Source organism: Macaca mulatta, chromosome 6 (assembly GCF_049350105.2).
Source record: "Macaca mulatta isolate MMU2019108-1 chromosome 6, T2T-MMU8v2.0, whole genome shotgun sequence".
NCBI classification, from domain to species: domain Eukaryota; kingdom Metazoa; phylum Chordata; class Mammalia; order Primates; family Cercopithecidae; genus Macaca; species Macaca mulatta.
Window position 1 is genome coordinate 13,946,824 of NC_133411.1, and position 24,962 is coordinate 13,971,785.

The window sequence follows — 24,962 nt, forward strand, 5'->3', positions numbered from 1 at the left end:
TCTCCCACATGTCACTATATCATTAATAGGGATTTTGTAAATTTACAGGTATTACCGCTGAAAAGTTCTGCAAGGTTCTGGCCCTATTTAGGAAGAAGTCTCCAGGGTAACCCAAATTCATCAAGATGTTACCGGTGAAGGGTGTGCAGGTTCTTGGCGTCTTGAACAAATAATTGGACAAAGCACACAAAGCAAGGAAAGAATGAAGTAACAAAAGCAGAGATTTAATGAAAATGAAAGCATATTCCACAGTGTGGGAGCAGGCCCAAACAAGGGGTCCAAGGGCCCCGTTACAGAATTTTGGGGAATTTACCCTCTAGAGGATTCCATTGGTTACTCAGTGTACGCCCTACGGAGAGGATGAAATAAAGTTACAAAGTAATTTACTTGGTGTAAGTCCTATGGAGAGGATATGTCCTGTCATAGCTGTGAACTGTTTTATGTTCCCTGTCTCCAGACTCTATTTTCCTGTCTCAATGAGAGCTAATAAAGACCCACAAAATTGAAGTCACTGACATCTGCAGCTACAGAAAACAGTGAACATACCCCAACTCCCAGTCAGATAAACATAAAATCCTGCACTAAGATTTTATTTATCTTAGTTCCTTTTATTCAGAACATAATGTTTAACACTCAACAAAAATTACAAGGTGTGTTAAAAAGCTGAAATTTTAAAAAAATTAAAAAGTCTGAAGAGACAGAAAAGCAACATAATCAGACTGAGATATGGTAACATTTTGGAATTTTTAGATCCGAAATTTAAATTATCTATTATAAATGTACAAAGGCCTCTAATGAAAAAGGTGGACCACAGGCAAGAACAAGTGGACAATGTAAGTAGAGAGATGGAGGTTCTAAGACAAACTCAAAATGAAATGCTAGACATATTGTTTTACTTTCTTTTTCAAAATAAAGTTTTGAAAGTCATTTTGACTTCTTTCTATGCGAGACTAAACATAAATTAAAGAAAAATGTAGCAAAAAACGTCTAGATTCCAAGTCCCAGAAGCAATATTACAGTCCTCATCATCTTCGGGAGGGTTTATAAGCAAAATGTTTGCCTGCTTGAGAATCAAGCTGAGGCCTTAAGAGAGGAAGATAATTGCTGGCATTCTTTTCTTTTCTTTTTTCACACTGCATCATAATAAAGACTCGTTACGTTAACCTTGTGCATTAAGAGTGATGAAAAGCTGTCTGAGAAAGACGATAAAGGCAGCGGATTTCCTATTGGAAACAATTCAAACCAGAAAACAGTGGAGAAACATATTTAAATGACTCAAATCATAAAGTGAACAATTTAGAATTCTATATCCCCCATAATATTATTCAAAAATAGTGAAATTATAATATTTTTAGATGTATGAAAGCTGAATGTATTCAGAAACAGCAGCTCTTCACTTGCAAAAATGTTAAAGACCTTCAAAAAAACAAACAAAAATTATATCAGATGGAAATCTGGATCCATACAAAAGAAGAAATAGTACTGGAAATAGTACAAATAAGGGTAAATATGTTTTTCTCATTTTACAACATTTTAAAAATTAATAAAATCTACAGAAAAACTAATAGCAATTCATTGTAGCATTTACAATGTAGGGGTTTTCAGTTATATTTCCATATAATTGGAAAAGTTATATCAAAAAGGCTAGACATATGGAAATGAGCATAAATTATTATTAGGTTTTTTTATGGTATATGAGAAATATGTTACTTTGAGAAGATAAGACATCTATACTATAAACTCCATAACAAACATAAACATACACACACACACACGCACACACACACATACACGCACACATACACAACAATATTCACAAATGCAAGCATTATAGATAATAAAGGAACTAAAATGGAATCTTTAAAAGTACTCAACTGAATTGAAAGAAGGCAGAAAATGGAGAAAATTATGCAACGTAATGGTACAAATAGAGAATATATAGAATGATGACAAATACAAAGCCAATCATATAAAAATTCATGTAAAATAGACATGCTTCAAAGACCTCAATTAAAAAAACAAGATTGTTAAATGAAGGAAATAGTTTGATCCAAGTATATTCTGCTGAAAAGATATCTGCTTTAAATATAAAGGCATAAATAAGTAAACAATACAAGTACAAAAGAAATCACAAAACACTATTAAAAATATTATGAAGAAACATGTTAAAATATTTTACTGAAATTAATAGGAGATTTTTAAAATAAGTTTAATACAGGATATTTAAGATATCATAATCAGGCTGGGCACAGTGGCTCAAGCCTGTAAATCCCAGCACTTTGGGAGGCCAAGGTGGATCACATGAGATCAGAGGTTTAAGATAAGCCTGGGCAACATGGTGAAACCCCATCTCTACTAAAACTACAAAAAATTAGCTGGGCATGGTGGTTCACGCCTGTAGTCCCAGCTACTCAGGAGGCTGAGGCAGGAGAATCACTTGAACCCAGGAGGTGGAGGTTGCAGTGATCTGAGGTAGTGCCACTGCACTCCAGCCTGGAGGCAGAGTGAGACTCCATCTCCAAAAAAAAAAAAGAAAGGAAAAGAATACCAAACCAAAAATAAATAAATTAGCTGGGTGTGGTGGCAGCTGCCTGTAATCCCAGCTACTGAGGAAGATGAGGCAGGAGAATCACTTGAACCTGGGAAGCGGAGGTTGCAGTGAGCCGAGATTGTGCCACTGCACTCCAGCCTGGGTGACAGAGTGAGACTCTATCTCGGAAAAAAATAAAAGTCATAATCTTGAAGAAAACAATGCCACAGTATTCTTAGTCACATTAAAATAAACTCCTAGGACACCAAAGTTAGTGTCTTACACATTTTTAAAGAATAATATGGAGGCTTCATGTAAATGGCAATGAGTATTTCATTGTCCTTATTTTTACTTCTATTTTACTTCTGGTCCAGGGAATAAAAGGAGTAATATCTTCCATAAATTAAAAAAAAAGAGTAGTGTTAAAATTTAATCTAAGGATAAATCCTTTGTCTTTTGGGCCATGAATGATATAATTAACTCTTTATCTAATATGATTCCATCTGGGACAACTTCCCTGACTCTATTTCACCAAAAAATGTATGAGGTTGATCTTTGTGTAAAGATTAAATAAAATAAAGTTTTTGCATGGGGTGCATGATTTTCATCATTGCTAACTAGATATGGTGTACTCAAACATATGACCATAAGTAAAACAAAAAAGAATTTATTTCAAATGTATTTTTGCTCTCAGCTCTGAGAATTTGAGCAAAGTCGTTTTCCTGTACTTCAAATTTTTCAATAGTGAAATGAGATTGATTTGTCTATAGCAGTAAAATTTTATAAATACAACCTTAATTTGATTATAAAGATACATGTTTAATGGGAACTTTATAAATGACTTTCATCAGAAGAAATATTTTTAATACCTCCTCTTTCAAAAACAGATCTATGAAAATATCCTAGTATATTTCTCTCTGAATGGGGCACTAGACTTTCTTAATTACTAACATTAAACTAATTATAAAGGAATTTTAATGTATTACAGTTTTTAAATATAAGCTAAACTTGCTGTAATATGTTCATCTCTTTTTCTGTTATGATTAACCACTACTGTCAGGTGTATTATGAATAAGCAGAATTCAATGTGATTTTTCCAAACTACAGGTGACAACCAGACATTTAAACCTCCTGCATCTTCTGAGTAGATATATCTTGGATTGTGCATTAACATAAAAAAGGATTGTAAGAAAAAGAATACAAAACAAGAGAAAAATACATGTTGTTTGACTCAACTGTCAAAATTATGTGAAAAGGAATATTGTAGCTTTACCTCTACAATCAAAGGTAGTGTTTCCATACTCAGGCTCTGTTTTTCTGCTATTGGTGGGTAATCTCAGGTTCAAAGTTTTGAGAATGTTGTTCTTAAGATGATATTCTTTTAGATTTAGTACTTAACATGATCAAAGTAAAACAGTGTCCTTTGTTATAGTATCCTTTGTTATAGTATCCTTTAAGCTGTCATAGAGTAACATGGATCTTCTTTTAGCCAATTTGATAAATGTACCACTGCTATAGAAAAGACAATATGTTTATTAACCAATATTTACACAGATCTTACTAAAAAGTACGCATGATGTACTAGAAATGATAGAATGAGAAAGGCAGGTCTCACAGGGACTTGCACTTTAATCAACATAAATACAAATACAACAACAAAGTAAAATAATTTAGATTGGTGTTGCTAAGAACCATAAGGAAAAAAACAAGGCTGGATGGTAATGGAGATAATTTGTGATACAGTCTGGAGAAGGAAAGCTTCTCTAATGAGTGAAATGTTGGCTTCTCCGATGAACCTGAGAAGAAGGAAGAGCAAATTGTGGAGAGTTGAGAAGAGCATGCCTGGAGGAGGGATCAAAATTTTAAAAAAGCATGAGTAAGAGATGAGATGTTTCGCAAAATGGGAAGGAAGCCAATACATAACATAAAAAGGCAAAGTTAAAAACATAAAAGAGGAATTTTGAAAGATTCCCGAAATAGGGAAGAATCCAGAATCCAATGTGGAGCAGCTTGTCACTATGAAAATTAAAGAGGAATCCTGAGACTGATAATCCAGATGATATGGATGTCTGTGTGTGATCTTCAGTATGCCTATTTTGAGATAATGGCATTTGGACTTGCCAATAAAAGATGTGGAGTCGAGAGTCCTCTCCATGAAGATGGTAATTGAAACCAATGGAAAAAAAAATAAACAACACAGAGAATGTGCATCAAATTTGGCCAAGAGTGAGTCCAGGACACACTACATGAGAGTACCATTATTTAAAAGAAAGCCAGAGAATAACCACTCTGAAAGGGGGACAGAGTGGGATTTGGCAGATACTTGTTTGAGGGATTCTGGAAAGAACAGAAAGCAATGGACTGTTTTAACACTGGGCACAGTGACTCATGCCTTAATCCCAGCAATTTGGGAGGCTGAAGCAGGTGGATCACTTGAGGTCAGGAGTTCAAGACCCTTGGCCAACATGGCAAAACTCTGTCTCTACTAAAAATACAAAAACTAGCTGGGTGTGTGATGGGTGCTTGTAATCCCAGCTACTCGGGGGGATGAGGCAAGGAGAATTGCTTGAACCCAGGAGGTAGAGCTTGCAGTGGGCGTAGGTCATGCCACTGAACTTCAGCCTGGGCAACACAGCAAGACTCTGTCACTCCCCACCACAGACACACACAAATAAAATAAATAAAAAAGAAAAAAGAAAGAAAGCAATGGACTCTTTTAAGAAGGTACTGATTTAGATTTAAAATGCATTTGACAATGTTCTAATGGTATCTGTTAAGTCTGGCTACCATTACAAGGCCAAAGTTCATTGACTTGGGAAGGCAAAAGCCAGATTGGCTACTATTCTAGTAAATGCGTGGAAGGAGATAAGTTTTCATGCTTCCCTGCATGTGGGCATGTATACGTGTGTGTGCATGTGTGTACATTTGTGGTACCTAAACAGAAACTACACCGTAGTGTTGGAATGTAAATAGAATATGTAATGCTAAAAACAATTAGATTGGTTTATTTTCAGTTTAAATTGTTTTTTCTCTATATAGAACCTGTTATAATATAGAACCTGGCACATACAAGAATAAGTAACTTAAATTAGTTGCTTTGTGAAACTGTGTCATTATTCAGTGACTTTTTCATTATTAAATAACTGATGTTGCTAAGACATATGTGTGTGTATATATGTGTGTATATATATATTTAACTTTGTGGCCTTCTGGCTTTAATTTTTACATTAGGGTAAATTCATATAATTATGTTACACCCCTCTCCGTAAGTTTTTTTCGTGCACTCATAGAGAACTAATGGGCTTTATCTAGCATTACAGTTATTTTAGCATTTTTTCAAGAGAGCAGGCTTATTATCTATCTTTACTTTTAATAGGCATATGTTTTCAATGTCTACAGTTACACCAATATTTTAGGCTTATAGAGAAAATGTAAACAAACCAAAGCTTAATTTTTCCTCAACTTGAAATTACACTGCCACCAAACCTTGTTACTCTACCCTCAAGAAAGTTACTAGATCGTATCCCTTCAATTTATATTTTCTAGGAAAAATAAACATAGGTCTACTTTAGCCTATCTTTCCTGAATATGTCTACATCTCTTTGCCAAGATTTTATACAAAATAAAGTTTTCTCTATCTTTTGTTTTATTACTTCTTGCCTCCAAAAGAAACAGCCATCACAAACACTATGCCTAAAGAGTATTAAAAAGTGTCAAATCATCAGCTTTCCATTGTCTTATTTTTACAAAGCAGAACTCCAAGTGGAAAGAGAGCATGTTAAGCACACTACATTACCATGTGATTTAACATGACAAATTGAAAAGATCTGATATGGGTAATGGAATACAGTGCTCAGGTTATGTTTCTATTCATAAAACTCATGCTTTCACGATGCACTCTGAAACACTCTAGCAGCTTAAGATGCTAGAGTTAAGAGAGAGTAAATGCCATTTTAAGGAGAGAGAAATAGAATATTCAAATGGGTGAAAGGTGTGTTTCATCAGTTACAGTTCAGTGTCCATCTTCACTGTTGAGTCAATATGTACTTCACCACCAGTCCCCGAAGGAAAGAGAAACAAATCAAAACACTACTCTGACATCAGAACATATTTATGAAGAACTCTTTCTATAAACTTTTGTCAATTTAAGATTTTTCTGTATTAGCCATAATGCTGCCAGATGATTATATCTTTCATTGAAATATAACAAGAACTTTACATCTGGGATACAGGGTGGTATGATTTGTGTTTGGAGGGCCTGTGTAGAGTCAGGCTATCAAGTGCCAGTTGACCTTTTGTATTAGTCTGGATAGCATGACATTAACTCAGAAGGCAATTTCCATTTTTAAGGTTATGTCTCAGAAAACTGTAAAAGGGATTTTAGCATGATGAAAAATTTGACTATTTTTTCATGAGAGTCTATCAAACTGTAATTTCAGGTTGAATTTTAAGATAATATCAGATCTGTGGATTGTGCTTTAACAATCAGCAAAGTGCCACAGGATCTCAGGTGTATTTTACGAAGAACTTTTAACCTGACAAGCCACAAGTTACCCTAGTCAGAAATAGTTCCTCTAAAGAATCCCCAGGGATATTATACTCTAGGAGTACAAAAATAAAAAGCTGGGCTTGGCATATATTTAGCTAGAGAAGAGGTTTGAAGTGTTTCTGAATCTACTCGAACTCTTGTCACATGGCCACATCATTCACTTTTTGCAATTCTCTCACATCTCTGGCTTCTGTCTTTGATGCTGTTTATTTTGATCTTGTCTTTTGTATTGTGGTGAGCGTCCCCATACTGTGTCATGATGGCTTCCTTATGTAAGTTGCTGTCAAGAAGATGGGAAATGATATTTCAGTGCAATGCACTGAGAAAATGTGTAATGTATTTGGAAAGTTTTGATATCAAAACAGTACTTTTAGAATCACATTAAATCATTTAATTAAAAAAGAAAACTTAAGCCAATAAGATAAAACCGGTGACTGACAATCAGCAATGTGGCAAATGTGGCACTCATTATAATTAGCAATAATATTCACTAAATTTTAAATACCATTTCTCAACTTTCAATTTCGATAATAAAATAATTATAGTAAAAACAGCATGGAATTTCTGGGATACTCTTGCTAATCAGTCAATGCTCAACGTCAAGAAATGCTAACTACACTTAAAAAGAAAAAAAATTTTAATTCATCTCCTTCATGGTAATCTTCCTAATTTGTCTATGTTTTCCTTCTGTTCATCTTCACTTTTCAACAATTAATATTTAATCTCTCCATTATTGTCTCCAGGAGCCTTTCTTACTGCTGAGCTCTCTCATGGTATTCCCTTTTTAGTTCCTTGGACCCTCATTAAATTTTGTCTTATTTATTTTATTCATTCTTTCTTATCAATTCCTTTGCTAAATATGCTAAGGTAATTCAATGAGGAAATGGCATTAATTTCAAGAAGTTTATAGAAAGTACTGAATATCAATACGGAGAATAAATGAACCTAAAAACTCAATTTATGCCATAAACAAAGATTAAATTAAAATGGATCATAGACTTAACCATTCAAACTTATACATAAAAGTCCTAGAAAACAATATAGAAGAAAGTTTCTATAATATGGGGGGAAAGTAAAGATTTCATAAATAGAAGAGATAAAGCAGGAACAAATAAAGATATGATAAATGAATCAATGTATTGTCTTCACCTTATAGGCATCATTAAGAGAATAAAAAGATAATACACAAATTGGGAAGTTATTTTATATAACATATATCTGTTAAAAAACAGTATATAGACTATATCCATTTAAATCAAAAACAAATTATTACAAATAAGACATAAAAGCAAAATGGACAAACTATTTGAGCTGACATTTCACTAAAGAATGTTTATGAATGGCTAATAGATACATAATCTCATTAGTCATCAGATAAATGCAAATTTAAACTGCTATTGGATACTAATACATACTCCTTATAATACCTACAATTAAATAATAAAAATATCAAGATTTGCCAAGGATGTGGAGCAACCAATTACATATGACTGGTGGGAAAGAAAAATATTTTAACTATGTTGACAAGCAATTTGGCAATTTTTAAAAATGAAGTTAATGTTGGTTTCACTTCCGGGTATTTGCCCAAGAGAAAATAAAATTTAGTTCATACAAATTGTTTCACATGAATATTCATAATAATTGTATTCCTAAATACAAAAATTTGGAAACAACCCACATGTCAATTAACAGGTAAATAGAAAAACAAATTTGGATGTATTTTATAGAATGTAATACTATTCATGCATATAAATTAATAAAATGTTGATACACACATGATATGTCTACCTCAAAACATTTTGTTGAGAAAAACAAGCCAGCCAAAAGTGTGCATGCTGTGTGACTCTATTTGACTCCTCCTCCCCAGATGATCGGACATGTCCCACAGAAAAACTTCACCTTCACCTCTGATCTCAAAATGAGAAGGCATGTGGATGAGATCCAAGCAAAGCTAAGCCAACTCAACCACCGTGGGAAGAACACAGCTGCCACTGCAGACAGGGCATAAGAAGCAAATCTCTTGAGGAAGTTACTGAGATTCTGAGATTTTTGTTATTGCAGCAAACCTGACAAGCACAAGAAAATACAAAAGACCCAGAAGAAAATGGATACAATTTCAAGAGTGATTTCTTTAAGCTCGTGAGAAAAAGTATGATCTCATACACAATGCCTATGTCTGTGTAGAATATAATCTAATGAAAAGTTGAATACATGCAAAAATAATAAATTATATAAAATAATTATATTTATAAATATGTATGGACAGGCAGTAAGAAACCCCGACATGTACATTTACACCTTTCAAAAAATGGGCTGGAAAGTTTATTTAAATTACTTGAAACATCCATCCTTCAATAATGGAGAAATCACAATGACAAATTTCTTCTATGTGTCTCTTTTTAAAATTTAATTACCTTTTTGTTTATATTATTTTATTATCTAGAAAACTTGATTAAATTTCTTAATATAAAGTTACACTCTTACTTCTCTATAATAGATGTTATTTTAATTTGTATTTTGTGTAGTAAACAGATTCCTAAGAAACGCATTTAAGACCAATCTCTTAAAATCATACTATAGGTAGATATTTGAGGATGGTTTGAAGATCACTATAATTAGCCTTAACATATATCTACAATTAAACCCCATCCTCTTATACTATGAAAATCCAATAAATCTCCAAGTTATGCCCATCTCTTAAATAAGTCCCAGAATTTCTATTTTTCATCTTGACTAAGTCATAAATTTATCTGGTTCTTCTAATTTATAGCACACAGCTTTATGTATTTTTTCTTTATTTCATTTCCTTATGATCTATTTTCTCACCACTATAAAAATAGTGCTTGTAAAATAAGAATCAGAATATATCTTTAACATAATCAGTAATGTCCTATTAATTCCAAAATATCTACTTTAGTGTTTAAGTAATTCACGATCTGGCTCCTATCTAAATTTGCAGAAGAACCTTTAATTTTACTTCAGTACGTGTTCCATAATCTGACCATATATACTAATATGTAATGAATTGTTCTTTGAGCCAAACTGTCTTCTAAAAACTTTGCAGATATTAATACATTTAAGAATCTCAACAATTCTATGGAATAGAAAATCTGGAAGCAGTCTGTCTCTGAAACCACCATGATCTAACAAGACTTGAGGGTCACTGCAAACACTGTCTTATGACTTTTCAATCGCTTTATAAATTTGGTATTTCCCCTATCTTGAATGCCCCCCTCCCTGTATATAAATAGAAATTCAGTTTTTTCAAGATCTATTAAAATGGTTGCATTTTGTTAAATTGGTAACGTATTACTTTAATTCTTAAAGAAATGTAAAACCAAAATTCAGTTGTTTAATTCACCGCTTCCTTCCTTCAGTAGAGAATGCATTCTTTGAGTATTGGCATGTTTTACCAAACTTTAATCTTCACTGAGCATCACATAGATGTGGTTTATACATGCTGAGTGAATAAATCAACCAAATTTATGCATTAGTACTGAAAATCATAAGCCAAAACTTTTAATATAGCCTTGGCAAGAGGACAATTGGGACAGAAAGGTCTGGAGTTCATAGGAAATCAACATCATGTGGCTGTCTTCATTCAGCACTCCATCCCACAGAGGATCATTCTGAAGGTCATGTCTTACATCATAAATATTTTTCATCCAATACATAGAGATCAGTATGTAGCTTTGCGGACATAGGGAGGTTTCATCCTCTCTCTCTCTCTCTTTCTCTTCAAATTAAAATATGTATCTCTCCAGGCCATTCTCCACTTCTGCAGCATCATGTTTTTAGTATTTATCTGGATGGGTTTGACTTTATTCAGTATTCAGTAATTCTTGATTGTCTTCTAGTTTGATCATGGAGAAATTGCTGATGCTGAATTCTGTGGAATTTCTTAAAATAGCTTGATGGTCAGTCATAGGTTTTAATTTAAAAGTCTATGTGAATCTTCCCTGCTCTGCAATGTTTAAAAACATTTAGCAACCACAGAGGAATATATATATACTATCTGAACAACTTCATGATAATATTGAAAGACCATTTACATTGCGTTTTTACATTTTTCCTTTTTCTCAAAATCTTAAAAACTAAAACCTGGTTAGACTGCAGATGTCCATTTCTCTGTGATTATACTGGTACAGTATTATAATTAGATACCAAAAAGGTTTGTAGTTATACTTTTGTCAAAATCCTGGTCGTTTTATTTTTTTGGAAAAGGAATTTAAAATATAATTACCTACTCCCAATACAGATAATACATGCACATTCACACACACAAGTGCGCATACACACATACTTATGCAGAGGCATACATATGCAAATTAAAAAGTAATTTAAATTTTAAGTTGGTATAGTTCTGCAAAAGGTTGTCTAAGTGTTTCTCTTTGTGCGTTCTGTTATTTCAAGTGAACACATCCATTTAAGTTGACCACTTACGATGGCATATTTCTTCTATTACATATCCTATGCATACTGTCTAGTAAAAATGCAAATGCGTCTTCTGTAATTATGAATTTCAATCAAATCTCCTTTTTAGGTATTAATTTTTCTACAGTTAATTATGAAGTCCTAATTACTCATATTGCCCTTACTAAATACATTAGTCCCACATTATACAAACATAAATAATATTATAATAAATAAACTACTAAGCAAATTTCATTATAGTAAAATCCATGATTAAATCAAATGCCACTAACTACACAGTATAAAAATAGGGCGTTTATGTATCTTGTAGCCCTTCTTGACTATGAGCTGATCAAGAGTGGAAATCTATTTTATTTATTTTTTTTTCAAACCCAGTACCAATTCTTTGCCTTCCATAAAAGATGATAATTACTTAATGATGACTTTTAATACATTGTAGTTTAGTAAATCATACATTTATTAGAATTTTGTGAAAAGAGCTTAAGGATTCAGGAATCGAAAAAGATTTATTATCACCTTAGAAAAGCTATTTAATGATTTAAGCTTCATGTTCCTCCTCTGTAAAGAACAAAAATAATATTAACTGTGATTAAATTACCTAATGAATATTGATAGGTTTTAATTAGAGATGTGACATAAAATTTTTGCATATTATTAATATCAATAAAACTATGATGCTAAAAACATTCCTAACTCACAACTATAGACAAGAAGGGTTCTAAATTTCTCTGTAGGAAACTTGCAAATATAATTTTTGTTATTTTAATTCATTGAAACAGAAGACTAGAAACCTGTTTGTTTCTGGTTTCTTTCAACTCTGTGGATTTTGAATTTTAATTCTGTAAAGTAAAGCCAAAGATTACTTACTCTGATTTGATTTTCAGTTCATTTGTGAAAATGCATTTTTCAATAAAAACAATTATTTTGAAATATTAAAATTAATATATCAAATAACATGAAAAGAATAGACTCTAAAAATATTTTTAAAATATGTATTATCTACCTACATTGCTATGAGTACTCTAAGTTCTATAAAACTTTGCTTAGAAAGTTGTACTTGAATTTTCTTTATCATCTTGTTTTTTTTTTTGACACGGGGTCTTGCTCTGTTGCTCAGGCTGGAGTGCAGTGCCACAATCATAGCTCACTTCAGCCTCAGACTCCTGGGCTCAAGTAATCCTCCCACCTCAGCCTCCCAAGTAGATGGGATGGGACTATAGGAATGTGCCACCACACCAGTCTTGTACTTAAATTTTAAGTTGAGTTAAATTTTACTTAATAACTAGATAATTTAAATTATACAGTCATCACTACATTTGCAAATACATCTTTTATATAATATTTAAAATTATATGTTTTAAATAATACAGACTTTTTTTTCTTTTTAATCCTCCAGAGTAATATATTGCATAATACATTTAAATATAATGGGTCTGAAATTTTTTAATTTCTTCTGATGGAAAAGATATGTAACGAAGTTAAATATTTCCAGCAGAAATATGACAAAGACTATTGCAATAATCTTATCCAGATTTTGCATAGTTATGTTTTAAAAATCTGAGGTAAATTTAGTAATATTTTGATTTATTTTTTCCTTTACTTTCAAATATATCAGCTTTATTTTATTTTGATATGTAATCAGAGTGCTTTGAGAGTTCATATCTTCAGGTGATGATAATACTTAATTCTGAGGCTTGCTAAAATACAATATACTTTGCTCACCAGGGGAAACTATTCTTGGTAGCATCATATTTTTTCTTATGGATACTTTCCTCCCTTTCAGTATCCTGGAATATTTAGATGGCTGTTATATCTACCAGTAGTAGTAGTGGAAATCAGAAGTGATCAAAATTCTTGTTATATTTTGAGGGCTGGGTCAAAGAATTTGCTAATGGGTTGAACATGGGATATGTAAAAAAGAGAGGTGTTTTGAATGAATCTAAGGCCCTATTAAGTAAAGAGATGAGATGTCAAGTCTTTAAACACAAAAATAATGCAAGAAGAACAATTTAGGAATTGGGAAGAACAGGATATGTATAATAACGATGTCATCTTTCATAAAGAAAAATACTTTTTCATGTCTACTAGAGATAGAATGAAAATACTTCATAGAGGGTTGTTTAATAATTTTATAAAATGTTCAAGGGATGTCAAGTAAGTGATTTTTATGGAACTGGAATTCAGGAGAAACATCTGGTTGGTCTACACATTTTGAAATCATTAGCAATTAGGTGATACTGAAAATTCTGAGACTAGATTAGACAACTGAGAAAGTAAGTATAGATAAAGAAGAGAAGAATCATTAGAGAAGGTCCTATGAGGGTAAAAGTTGGGGAGAAAATGGAAAAGAAGACTAACAAGGGTGGTTATAATTTGGAGAAAAGCAAAGGAGAGTGAGTTCTGCTGCTATGCAAATGAAACATTAATTTAGAAGATAAAAATCAACTGTATTAAATGACATTGAAGAGTCAAATATGACATTCTCCTACTTCTGATTTCAGCTGCTCACTTCCATGGTCATACCGTAGCCTTTTCATTAACAATACAGAAATCCTTCAATTATCTACATTTTTATTATCTCCCTTTTTCATGCCAACTTCTCAGTTTCCACCTTATTGCTTCTATTATCCCAATTTAACTTTCCTTCAATGATACTAGGACTCATAAGCCATTAGTTTTATCACCTATTTAATGTTTCACAGTCTCATATTCCTTTATATAACATTAATTATGTGGTTAATCTTATAATTATTCCCCTACCGATACCAACTTCCCTGCCCTACCTTGTGTATTGCTACACTGTATCTCTGGTTGAATTCAACTATATGCCTGTTCCATGCTTGTGCCCTCAGTCCTAAACATGGCTGGAGAGCCGCATAGGACAGCACAGACACTTGGCTGTCACTCCTCACTGGTCAGTTACTTCAAAACATATGCAGACCCCTTAATGTGGCCCAGACCTTGTGCATTGCCTTAGGACATTCACTGTCCTTTCTCCTGAAGATACATGACAGGATCTGTCATATATCTTAATCCTTCATTGCCTTCTCCTTCCTACTTAATTGGAAAATAATGATAAGCTTTCTTCTGTGCTCCGTGAGAAACTAGTAAACAAGAAAGCCATAATATTCTCCAGCTTCACCAAAGTTAAACAGGTTTCTTCCAGACTATAAGCCACTGAACTCCTCTTTTTTTATTATTATTATTATTTTTTTTTAGAGCGTTAACTTTAGAAAACTTGTAGTAGTAAATCCTTTCTCTGCCCATTTGAGATGTAAATCTTTTTGAAATGCCTCTAACCAGTTTGTAACCCAGGAATGCCTTTTTCAAGGACCTGGGATCCATCGCTTTGAAATGTAATCATCCAGGAAGATAGAGCCCCTACCTCCCAGACTCTGTGGGAGAATAGAAGCCTAATTTCAGCAGTGGTGGCTTGCTCCAAGCTATTAAATTACTCCCTGCCATGAGGACAGAAGAAAATTTACTTTTCTTTTTTGGTAAAGCTAATGGAGAAATGTGAGGGGCCTGGAGACGGTTATTGCTACATTTCTGAAGCTAGGAACTATTGGAACCCAGATGCCCAAGTCAGAAGCTCAAACTCTCTCTCCAGGACTGTCACCACACGTTTCTGAAGGGCCACTACGAGTCAGAAAAAAATGTAAAATAAAAAAAGAGTAAGAAAAGTCATTTTCTCTCAGATTGGGAGTCAGATCTCCCAATCTGAAGGTAAGTCAGTTGTAGGGGGAACCTGAGAAATGTGGTCTTCCGGTTTACCATTGTGGGGTGCATAGCATACTAGAAAAAAGTAAGTATGAGGTTTAGAAGTAGAGAAGTAAACACTTTCCAAAATAATTAGCCTCTGGATATTTAGCAACTAAACCACATCTAAATGTACCCTTCTACGTGTAAATAAACTTCTGTACCCGAAGAGTAAAAACATTATGCATCTACCTAACAGGAAGCAACTGTCTTTGTGAAAAAAAACAAGGACACATTTATCCTCCAAAGTTGAGACAACATACCTCAAGAGATCCTGTGTTCATTTCTGGTTATGTTAAACACCCTTCCTCTTCTAGTTCATTCCTCATATAGCCTGCGTATTCTGTAACATAAAGGGAAATTACAGAAATGATCACAATCGTTGATATATATGGCATGATTGTATAATTTGTCTTTGAACACTATTGATAGTGAAAGGATATAATAACTACTCCTGGATAACAAGCAGCAACTAGCAATTTTCTGGGCAAACAGGTATCTGTATTGCACTCTTTATATAAAATCATTTTAAAATGGGAAAGAAATGTTTGATTATATGTTTAAGTTTATTACAAATATGAAAGGAAATTTACATAGAATTGACTATGTTTTTATATAAATGGCCATATTTGATCTTTATGACTTTTTTTTCTATTATGTTGTATTATTCTCAGCAAGTAATCAGTAAATTGTTACTTACATAATGGGGCAATTCAAATTTTAGTTTTGCAGGATATGAGACATTGTTGCTATTAGGTTTATAAGGTTACTGTAATCCTAAGAGTACTAAAGATCCCTCAAGAGGATGCCCTGGATTCCAGACAAATTCTTTATGTGCATTTCCCCTGATAAACACATTTAATTATATGAGGGATTACAGGAATCCCTTAATTTCTTGTTGGCTCAGTATCAAAATGGTCAAATATTACAGTATAACTGTAAGGAATCATTGTGAGCTTTGAAATAAATATTCTTTTCTTTGAAATTAAAATATCAAAACCATTAAAATTCAAAACATTAGGGAAAGATTTAAATGAAGGTACTGTTAGGGATAATAAGATAAGCCATTCCCACTTAGACTTTTAATTTCATGTATTCAGGCTTTGAGGAAAGCCATGCCAAATGTTACTCTCTAACTTAAATAATTTATTATGTTCTTGGTGTAACAACTGAAATTTCTGCATTTCACTTAGCTGCAAAATGATTTTCTTGTTAGAAAGCAGTGTTGTATAGGACAGGATAAGAGTGAATTGCAGGAATACTGAGAAGATGGTGGCAATATAAATGGAAATGTTTGATCTTCCCGGACAAAGCAACTGGAAAAATAATAAAAAAAACTACATGGACAACTTTTGCAACAAACAAACAAACAAACAAACAGACTAGGTCTGTTTCAGTTATATATTGCTGCAAAACAAACCACATTAAATATAAATGCCCTAACACACACTTTTTATTATCCCCCACAATTTCACAGGTCAAAAATTTGGGGAGGGCTCAAGTTAGCAATTCAACTGCATGTTGCATTGACTGGGGTCTCCTAGTGATATTTGACTGGCAGCTGGTCTGATCTGAAGGGCCAAACACAGCATCCCTTACATATCTGTGACCTTAAAAGGGAGGGCTGAAATACTGAGGTCAGCTTGAACTATCAATTAGTTGACCTACTCAAGGACTGTCCTTCATGTAATCAAAAGGTAGAAAGATTTCCTGTGTGACAGCTCCAGGCTTACAGATGAGCATTGCAAGAGAAAGATAATAAAAGCTAGTGGTGTCCTGAGGAATGGTATGGTGTCATTTGCACCATCTGCTATTTATTTGTCAGATACTCATGAGGACCTCTCAAGTTCAAGGTACAGAGCATAGACCTCATCTTTTGACAGAAAAAAAAAAAAACGTTAAGAAGTGACAGCCTGGCTGGGCGTGGTGGCTCAAGCCTGTAATCCCAGCACTTTGGGAGGCCGAGACGGGCGGATCACGAGGTCGGGAGATCGAGACCATCCTGGCTAACACGGTGAAACCCCGTCTCTACTAAAAAATACAAAAAACTAGCCGGGCGAGGTGGCGGGCGCCTGTAGCCCCAGCTACTCGGGAGGCTGAGGCAGGAGAATGGCGTAAACCCGGGACGGGGAGCTTGCAGTGAGCTGAGATCCGGCCACTCCAGCCTGGGCGACAGAGCGAGACTCCGTCTCAAAAAAAAAAAAAAAGTGACAGCCATATTTAATCTGCCACACTAGGTGACAACATATGCTAATAAATGCCAAAATAAGAGCAGGTAAGAATAAAACAAAACCAAGACAATTCTTGCATTGTTATATTGAAAGAACCAGGAAAGGCAGAAGTGCTTGTGATGTCCCAGATAAAGAAAACCCCAAAATTGCTGTTGGAGTGTCACTGAAAATTTTGGGAGCAGAAATTGGGAAGGCAAATTGCAGGCTGGAAAAAAAACTCCTGCTTTTCTCCCCTAATTTAGCTGTTCTTAAGTAGGAAAGGGGAGACTCTTCTCTCTAAAAGCCAACACCACCATTCTTGTTTCTCTTTCTGCCTCCCATCATTCAATTCACACACATCCCATTTGTTTTACCTTCAAAGTACATCCAAAGTCTGAGTGCCTCCCTTCACCTTCCATTATTTCACACCTCTTTGATTTCAATACATTTCATACTTGCCTTCCCAGCTTCTTCCCTTGACTTTTTATTACAGAGCAGACTCAACTCCTAAAGAGTTTGTCAATGATCCTTTCAAAACGCAATTCAGATCTGGATTTTGTAGTAAGCAGGATTAACATTCCTTTGAAGGGCAAATCAGGTGAAAACTCTGCTGAACACTCTTCCAGTACTTCCCATCATCCTTAGTAAATGCATCTCTTGAATATGAGTGGCCTCTAAGGCACTGTCAAATATGGTTCTTTTCAGTCCTCTAAGGCTCTTCCTCCACTGCTGTCTCCTGAGCCCACTGGGATGCAGCCTGAAGAGCTCCCGCTGCTTCTAGATCCTGCCTCACCTGAGCCCATCCAAGACCACTATGCTTTGCTGTTCCAGCTGGCTGGAATCTTTTCTCTCCTGTGTGCACCTGGTTCTTTCCTCAACATTTTCAAGTATTATCTCAAATGTTACCTTGTCAGTATATTGAATCTTTGGCTACCCAAATGATATTTGCAATCCCCTCTGGCCCAGCAATTCCTAATTTTACTTTTACATCTTATGTAATTTAGCATGTTATGTATTCAACTTATTTTGTTTATTTTCCAACACTTCACACTAAAATGTGAACACCACGAAGTCAGGGCTACAGGAATTTTTATGTTTTGCTCATCACTCCACGTACAGTGACTGGCACAGCATCTGGTACATCAGAGATAACGTTGAGTAAACTCGTGGGGGGGATGAATCAATGAATGAATGACAAGGCCCCACTGTAATCATAATAACATTAGGGGATATCTACTTCTCATTTCATGTATTTCCAAGAATCTGTTTAGAATTTTTAGCAATACTTGTTTTCAGTTTTGAACTTTCATGATAATGTAGAATTATTTTCTAAGAAGAATGTTTTAATCATTGTAATTCATATCTATAGTCTGCAAAATTTTCAACTAACCCTTGTGAACTCAAAATATCTGAGACAGGTCTCAGTCAATTTAGAAAGTTTATTTTGCCAAGGTTAAAGATGCACCCGTAACAGTCCTGATGGCATGTGCCCGAGGCAGTCAGGGTACAGCCTGCTTTTATACATTTTGGACACATAATACATCAATCAATACATGTAACATTTACATTGGTTTGATCTGGAAGAGAGACTGAAGGAGGGTGGCTTCCAGGTCATAGGTACATTTAAACATTTTCTGATTAGCACCTGGTTGGAAGAGTTATCATCAGTAGAAAGAAATATCTAGGTTCAGGAAATCGAGACCATCCTGGCCAACATGGTGAAACCCTGTCTCTACTAAAGTACGAAAAATTAGCTGGGTGTGGTGGCACTACCTGTAGTCCCAGTTACTCAGGAGGCTGAAGCAGGGAAATCCCTTGAACCTGGTAGGCGGAGGTTGCAGTGAGTCGAGATCCTGCGACTGCACTCCAGCCTGGCAACAGAGCAAGACTCCATCTCAAAAAAAAAAAAAAAAAAAAAAAAAGTCTGGGTTATGATGAGATGTTGGGGGCACTTAGGTTTTGCCATGCAGATGAAGCCCCCACTAGCAGGCTTTAGAGAGGAAAGACTGTAATGTTTCTTATCAGACTTAAGGTCTGTGTTGATGTTAATGCCATCAGGGTGTAATGAGGCATGTCTGACACTCACTTCCTGACATGGCCGGAACCAGTCTTTCAGTTTAAATTTTAGAGTACCACGGCGGAGGTCCATTCAGATGGCTGCAGGGGGCTTTCGATTTTTATTTTTGATTTTCACCCTACATGAAGCACAGCATTCGATGTATTTAGGGATGTTATGTTACAGGTATGTTACTAATAGTACTGATTTTTCTGGGTTTTATGAAACCATGATGACCAGTTGCTGCCATTTTAAAAGCCTAGGAAAGTGAGCATAATTCAGAGAGCTTCCAGTTTATGCTATCTCCAAATTTTGCTGACATATTGTTGGTTATACATAGGCAAAGTTAAAACATTCGTTCAAAAACAACCATTGTCATTATTTATTGAGTGTTTATTTACCGAATGATGTGGCATCTTCCTTTGTAGAAAAGTAGTGATTTGCCATTTTGCTCAAGCATAACTTTGCATTGTGATTTTGTGATAATTTAGCTTAAAAGCTACTGAGTTTTAATTAGTCTAATAGCTTAAAATTATTGTTTTGATTACTACATAAATGTATTCAAAACTATAGAGTATCCTGATTAAAAACAAGAGATCCTGATTGAAAAGATTAGAAAAGAAATCAAATATCAAAACTTTTTCTAATTTTTTTTATACTTTGTAGGTACTGATTAAATACCAAAACTTTTAGCACCAATACTCATATTTAAATTTACATTTATACATGCAATACAATCTAATGTCTTGCCTAGCCCAGGTTACTAAGTCGATTCTTGGTAATGAACTCAACTTTTTCTAGGTGAACTCTCTAATGGATATCATTAAATATCCTTAAGAGGAGTGTATGTGTATGTATATATGTGTGTGTCTGTGCCCATGCATATGTGTATACATATATTTCATGTGAATGATTTTTCAAAATGTACAACCAGATTTTATTAATAAGCACTTTATATTAAAACAATGTATTTTAATAAAGCAATGTATTTAATAATGAAGATTAAAGGTGTTCTTTCTACACCTTTAATACATGACTGCATATACCAACATTTACTTTCTAATTTTTATAATATTTGAAACCAGAAAGGGTTACCATTTTTAAAAAGTGAAAACTGTAACCCTCAATTGTCTCTTAATATTTATGTATAGCTTCAAATTAAGAAGCTGAGGATTTTCGTCATGTTTTCATGGATTTTGGAAGCTGGGCATTCTTTCTCAGTTTGCCCTTTGAGAGTTAGTAGAACTGCAAATTTAAGTAAGTCATTTGCATTTATATATTGAGATTTTCCATTATATAGAGGGCATTATTGTAAAAATTAATTGAAAAAATGTATGTCGAGAACTTGGCAAAGTATGTGGTAAAAATGAACAGTAAATAGTGACAACAGTTATTTTTGAATGAATGTTTTAACTTCTAGTTAGAGGGTGTTTATCAATTGTATATTCATCTTTTTTCTTGCATTTTACACCAGTATGATTTTTATTTTATTTTATTTTATTTATTTATTTTATACTAAAAAATATATATATTTTTAGTTCCAGGATACATGTGCAGGATGTGCAAGCTTGCCACATGGGTAAACATGTGCCATGGTGGTTTGCTGCATCTATTAACCCATTACTAGGTATTAAGCACATTAAGCATTTTTTTTTTTCCTGATGCTCTCCTTCCCCATCCCCACCACTGACAGACCCCAGTGTATGCTGTTCCCCTCCCTATGTCCATGTATTCTCATTGTTCAGCTCCCACTTATAAGTGAGAACATGTGGTGTTTGGTTTTCTGTTCCTGTGTTAGTTGGCTGAGGACAACTTTTGTCCCTGCAAAAGTTGAAGTGTGCAATAAGAGCATACATTGTGCTGTGAAATATATTTTATATTTTGAAATACTTTAAAATATGCATTGTTTTATATAGTTTTAAATTATCTAAATGCATTCCTTGTTTGATTTGCCAATAATTGAGAACAAGCAAATGAGGCAAATGAATATCTTTTGAAGTTGAGTGAAGTAATAGAACTCCATAGAGGCTTAATTCTAATATGACTATAAATATATATTTTAATAAGAATTATTTCATTTTCTTACAATGATGTAAAGAAGAAAAACAATTAAGTTTGATCTAAAAACTGTTAGGCAGGAATCTAGACCCAACATGGCGGCACCACCCGGCGTAGCAGGCCCTTTGTTCGAGACTTCCCTTCCTCTTTGAACATACCCACAGACTTGCATACATCAGAGATTCCGGCTGGGCAACCACACTCCCCCATGACCTGCAGCTCACCTGCATTCCACAAGTTCGTAAACAGCAGTTTCAGTTGACAGTTTCCAAAGACCCCTTCCTCATGACCCTTACTCAACTCCTGCCCTAGTAGTTTCAAGACCCCCCAGGCCCTGTTTGCACAACCAGCTTCCCTACCTCTTGGGCTATAAAAAGCCCCTACCCTCCTCCCTCAGCGCGACTTCCTCGGCCCACACCTTTGGACCGAGGAACCTCGCCTGCAAGCCCTAATAAAAGCTATTCTCACTGCCATTTGCCTTGTGTCTTTGTTCCCAGTTCAGCTCCAGCCTCAGTTTACCGTTACAAAAACAACCATTAGTGCTTCAAACCCAAAACAGTAGTAAAAATAACACAGTTATTATTGAATTGTTATTATAAAATAAATATCAAATTAAGGGGGCACTTAAGTTCGATAAAGTAGAGCCCCCTATTTATATGTTCTAGAGAAGAGCAAAATGTTATAAACTCAACAGAGCATTTCTGAAAGGTGTAGACTAACAGCTATCAACCAGATAAAATTTTGCTTGCCACAGGGCATCTGAAAATATCTAAAGACTTTTTTGATTGTCAACTAAGAGTGGGAGTTCTACTGTGATCTAGCAGATAGAGTCCAGGGCTGTTGCTCAACATCCTACAATTACAGGATGACCTCCCACAACAAAGAATTACTCTATGAAATATCAATACTGTCAAGGTTCCTGATGTATAGAAACTTGAAAAGAACATGAAATTTTTAAAAAAGACACCTGTTGAACTGCTATGAGAAGGACATAGCCAGAGCTACTCAAGACCTGAAATATCCAAAAGCTAAAGCAAGCCAATGTTGTAGGGAGTGCATGGGAGAAGTTGCTGTTGTTGTCGTTCCCCTTGTCCTTTATACACATGATCTTTGAAAGCATCCATAGCAGCCTTAGGTCTGACATCTTCTAAATGGTGAGACTGCTGAAGGAGAGGACACTTTCCCAATAGAGCAGGTTTCATAGGTTAAGTCAATTCTGAACCTGCTGTGGCCTAAAGTGAAAATGCCTGATTAGAAGAGTGTGTCACAGCTATGCTTAATCTCACTAGATCATCCCAGTGTGAGCGTTCCATGGTTGATAGAAAAGACGACAATTAAGATGATTAAATATGTAAAATAGGAATGAAAAGGGATTATTTTGAGATATCTCAGACACTAACTCAAAGTTTAGACTACAAATAGTTTATGTGGAAGGCAATCCTAGGATTCACTAGAAGGAAAATCGATAAAGAGTGACTACGAAGCAAGTAACCGCAGAACACCTGAAGCTAAATGCTTCTGCAGAACACTATCAGACAAGTAAGAGCATATGCCATAGAGCTATCTCTAAATAGAGAGTCAAGGCACTGACGTTTTGGTAAATGAATATTCATCAGTCAATGGATGAGAGCTGCTCTCTTGGGAATATTTTGCTGTGTAGGTGGAAATATTCCTATAGTTACTTTGCCTTATTGATCCTTGTTTCCTTTGGAATCATGCTGGATGGTAACCACTAGTATGTTGCAGCTGGCCTGTATGGCTGTGAGGGAGGGCTAACTGTGCATCTCTTCCCAGCTCAGTGGTCAGGGATATCATATAGCTGGCTTCAAATAAATCCTGAAGAATTTGCACCAAGGAAAACAAGGTAAGAACATCAGACATTGGAAAAGTTTTTGCGATGCCTTTTTCTCAGTGAGTTGGTTGTTAGACCTTTATCAGCACAGCACAGCTCCCACTTCCATGGGCTTTCCTATAAGCAGCCAAATTCACTGCCTGGGGAAAAGGTGCAGCCTGGTCAGCATACATTTGCTAGATCCATTCTCGGTTGCCTCTGACTATTTTTTCTTTAAACACTATATATACTGTATAATACTCTTATAATATAATACATGAACCAATATTGTACAATATTTTATATTGAACCAAAATGAACCAATTATACAATAAACAAACCAATTAATGAAACAATATTGCTGTCAAACAGCACCTTTTACCATGCATATCAAATCTAATAAATTTTCCTTATGGAATATCAGAAAAAAATTGATTGTCATGGATCTTTCTTTGTATCAGCTGTTTAATAATTTATCACAATAATAAAATTACAAGTTAATGCTTCAGTATAATATGAAGGAGAAACTACTAATAAGGAAATACCATTATCTTTTCAAAAATATTATAAGAACAGTTTTAACATTTTTTAACCATCATGTTTAGGTGAAATAAAGCTTAAGTAGAAGAAATACTCTATTGGTGTATAATATAACTGAGTTTGAAAATCGTTCACCTTTAATAAGCAGTAAGAGCCCTGCAGTGTCTTCCTTAATTCCTTTAAATAATTTATCATTTGAATTTCCCCTGCCTGGAAGTTATATAGGTTAAGTTACTACATTTTTTTTTTCCTCATCATGCCCTTTAGCTTATAACTACATCAAAGATAGTTCTGAGCTGCTCTGAAAAAATGCCTCCTCTTCAAAATGCATGCCGTTATTTTAAAAGATGTTATGCAACAACATGGCTTATTTGAAAAGACCGCACAATTTATTTTAAGATGTCAAAATAGCACATTTAACATTGGCTTTGATCTTTATTTCTTTATTTAACATGGCTTTGATATAGTAAGAATATTAATTTGGTCTACTTAAAAAATTTATAAGTGTTTTTCTATGCAAAGCAATGAAATAATTAGAAAACTGAATATCAAAGTATGGTTGAAAATGCCTGTGACAGCCAAACCTCAGTCTCACAAGTATTCATGAGTATTATTAATACTCTTCAATTTGTGATATATAAAAATGAGGTCTCTAGTAAATGAGAAAATTTTCATTTTGGTTTGAGTGTTTCACTTAACCCTGATTCAAAAATAAATAAAATATTTAATAGGCCAAGCACAAATCTTAAATGAGAGTATAAATCAACTATCATTCTAGATGTTATATTACTATTTCATTGTCCTTACCCAATTCATTATGCCTTTTCATCGAAGCTTAAATAAAGTTAAACTGAAACTTTCAGTTGAATAATGTGGCATGGAAGTTGAATGTTAGAATGATTTCTTTTAACATTTTCCCTCTTGTCATTTATTTTAACTACTGGCATTTCCCCAATCCAACTCTCTTGAAAATTTCCAATGAATGCCCATATTTG